At 41.1% G+C, this 3735-nt stretch overlaps 1 long non-coding RNA gene across 1 annotated transcript; it reads right to left on the bottom strand.

Moving 5' to 3' along the window:
- Positions 1-364: 364 nt before the first annotated feature.
- Positions 365-3453, bottom strand: LOC131426296 (uncharacterized). Its single transcript, XR_009229068.1, has 2 exons — positions 2789-3453; positions 365-2731 (listed from the first exon to the last, which is right to left on the bottom strand). It is a non-coding gene; the product is annotated as an uncharacterized LOC131426296 (long non-coding RNA).
- Positions 3454-3735: the final 282 nt, after the last annotated feature.

Genomic DNA, 3735 nt, shown 5'->3' with positions numbered 1-3735 from the left:
GAGATGACTTGGGTAAAAACCCAGTTGTAATGGATGTTTTTTTTTCAATTTCTAAAAAGTGTCCGAGTTAACCCTGGTCTCCCCTATATTATGAAACCGGTGGGTAATCAGTGCGCTCAAAACATGGTCAACAAACAATCGAATTTAGTTTAATATTTGCTTCGGCTGATTTTATCGTTAAAATAAACTATTTTTTACGTGTCAACCGAAGTTGAGTTGATGTTACCGGCGATGTCTATGTTGCTTTTATTCTGCTATATTTATATTTCAAGAAAAAAAAGCCGGATGGGGAATGTCAGAGACGGATGACGTTAATACCAAATAGAATGGATCGTTCTTTTTCTTTGATATTAAAGAATCAGAATTTTGGAACCGAATTTTTTAGCTTAAGCTCTAAGATGCCGAGGGCATTTTCTAATTTTAAATAACTACTTAAAACTAGTAAAAGTTCAACTATTCTGGTGATGTCGCAATGGGTTAACGGTGCTTTACTCCGGGAAATCCTGCCTCCAGATGGTGTAAGTCGGCAATGGTTGGTGGGTTGGAACTTATCTCGGTGACGCTGGATCATTTCGATGCTGGTCGTATCCTTCTGTCCCTGTGGGGGTCCGCAGGTAAATCTTAATTCTGATGCTGAATGCTGACTTGAACTCGGCAACTCACTGTACTCTGGATCTGGATTCTGATCAGCAGATGAAACTTTAGTTTCACGATTTTAGTCCAGAATTCAGTTTTCAAATCTGGATCCAGAATTCAGCTGACATACTGTTCTGGAATCCACATCCGGGATTTGGTTCAAAAGTCTTCAGAATCTAGTTCCTGTATTCGGGTACACTTCTAGAATTGTCTGAATCGGTACCAAATTCTAGACTTGCATTCTGGTGTAGAACTTTAAGCCTGGTTTCTGGAATGCAGTTTAGAACTGAATTCTGCAAATACAACTTAAATTTGGATCTGAGTTCTTTTTCTGGATTTCGGTCTAAAGTTCCAGCGCTTCAGGTTCCGAGTTCTGAACTGAATTTTGAAACTGTATTCTAAATCTCAATTCCGGACAGGAAATTTGGAACTGAATGCTGGTCTGAATCTTATTTTCAGTTCAAAATCCTGGTCAACTACGCAGGCTAGAATGAATGAAACCTACAAATTTTTGCCTTCTTTACGTATCAAGCATGTTAGAAAATGTTAATTTGGAGTTGTTTGAGGATATCATCCAACTGAAAATTCTATCATAAATTATTGATCGTATCGTAACAGGGGATATTCACGATCAAACACTGATCACTATCCCAGAAGGTAAATTTTGAAAAGGCTCTTGTTATTAAAGTAAAACGTATTCACGTCAAAATTGGTTCAATTTACCTCTGATCTTATTTGTGTAATGATTGTTGTATGTGAATAATTCAATCGCAAACTAATCTGCTGAGTAAAAATAATTATCTTGTTTCTTGTTATCAAACCAGGTTTACTTTTGTCATAATTTCAATAAAAAAAATTCTTTGTGCAAAACCCAAATTTGCTTATTTTCACTATTTCTTTCTCTCTATGTATAGAAAGCTACATAATATCTATGAAAAAATTTATTCCTCCTGTTTTGATTCGATGGGTCAGTCGCAATGACAGCCGTTACAATGCCGATTGGTCCCAGAAGGCGGGAGAAAAAGTTCGCCTTTCGCCCGCCACACCGGTTAACATTAGGAAGTTTGCACTTCCATTCTCCCTAACCAAAGCTTTTCTGTCAGATGTTCCGCTGGTTCATAGTTTTGAACATTTACAAGTATTACTATTGTTAAAACAATACATATTATTTTTTAAGTACTGTTGAGTATGTAAAATGTATGCAAAAATGCTGGAAAAAAGTCAATCAAACACAGTTTACTGAATTACTTTTGATTATTTTTTTTCATTTCGGACTATGCGTTGGTAACATTCCCCCCTCCTACTGGAAACAAAATGCAGCCGGCAAGACCAATTTGGTGGGGGATCTGCGTCATTGTCTAGAATAAATTACAAAATGCGCGCCTACTGTGATAAATAATCAAGGCCACAGACACGCGTCACTTTCCATAAAAAAAACAAGTCCCCATTATCCATTGTCACCTGCTGTCACAGGGAAGCTGCATCACTCAGAACAGAACTGGCGTTACAACGCCGATAGCCGTACCTAATACTGCTACTATTACTACTACAATCACAGTTTAACAATCGACACGGTGCTGCGGATTCGATGGCATTGAGTGCGTACGTACGTGCGTGCGTGCGTGCGGCGATGTCCACGTGCAACCACCGACGCATCCTAGTAGGCTAGCGCGAACAGAACAGAACAGCACTGGGAAGAGGTGCGTTGCTCGCGTCAGTCGCGGCTTCGCTCTCTCGACATGATGATTGTGTTGGTTCCCAACATTCCACCCACATACGCAAAACACACACTTGGAATCGAAATATCCACTGATTCGCAACACATTTGAATTGTTGCAAATGGAATAAAATAATTGATGAAATAGTTATTGTTTCATCACGGCCTACTCAGTCTATCTCTGTTCTACCTTCACTAGCAGGAACGGCAATGGAACAATATTTTTTCCACGCCTGCTACGATTCCTCCGGCGGGTGTGTAGCTGGAATGGAGGGGTGGGGGGGAGAGGTCAATGATAGGCGCGATTCAGCGCACCCGTGCATTTTTCAATAACAATTAAACACCGTCAATAGATTTCGGCGTCCGCATCATGTTGCCCTGGTGAAAATTCGATTGTAAGACGGTTGTGCATCTTATCGGTCAGTAGTTCCTTACCGGCAAAAGAAGAAAGTCTTTTCTCGTTCCGAAGAAAGTTGTTCTCATACGGGTGCAGTATGGTTGGATTGCAAGTTGACTTGATATCCTTTTCACAGGTCAACCTGCTGCCATCCAGCGTTGATAGGAGAGTCCTGCGAAAAAAAAACGAAGTAGCTTCTGTTCTGAATGGTGTGTGTGAGTTTGGGTGAGAGTGGCACTATCCTGCGTTTGCTGCATTCCTGGTCCAATTTCAAACTTCTTCACACACATTTTCGATCCTGTGTGGCATTTGAAACAGGACATTTTTTGGTATTTCATCGGAGCGGTAACCTTCCGAACTCATCCTCTGCCATTCCAGGAGCAATCGAGTGGCCCCCTATTCCCGGGTTCATGTATTCGCACTCATACCAAACGCTACGAGTTACCCGTGACATCCTTCTGGTTGGCATGGCCTCCTGGTTCGGTTATCATTTGTATACAAAAATTCAGTTTAAATTTTGCTCCCGCTGCGGCAGGTCGTCGATCGAGCAGCAGCGATTGTCACTCCCGGTACTTTCTGTGTGAGTGTTTGAGCTAGCGCTTTCTAATCTGAGCCAATATGCCGGGATAAAGTGGTATTTTGCACCGCTTGCAGTAGCCTCGATGCAGCGTTTCCCGGCGTGCACACTTGCTGCTATCACTGAGTACTGTACATATTGTTATGATTTATGGGCTGCACGGGAAGGACGTTCGTTTCGTTGTATTTGTTTTTTTTTAGTATTTCAAATGTAGAGAAAAACAGACCAGTGCTGCCAGTTTCGATGGTCGGTTCTGAAAACTAGGAAGAAGTCATCCGCAATGATGTTTGGATAGAGTAAATGAGTTGACAGTCGTGGAATATCTGAAATATTTTTGCTTCGCAGACTTAACGGGAACCTAAGGATCCAACCGTTAAAATTACTTTTCTGTCTATTCGCAAAGTCTTG

Source organism: Malaya genurostris, chromosome 1, assembly GCF_030247185.1.
Source record: "Malaya genurostris strain Urasoe2022 chromosome 1, Malgen_1.1, whole genome shotgun sequence".
NCBI lineage: Eukaryota > Metazoa > Arthropoda > Insecta > Diptera > Culicidae > Malaya > Malaya genurostris.
The sequence above is the reverse complement of the archived record's forward strand: the minus strand, read 5'-3'. Positions and strand labels throughout refer to the sequence as shown.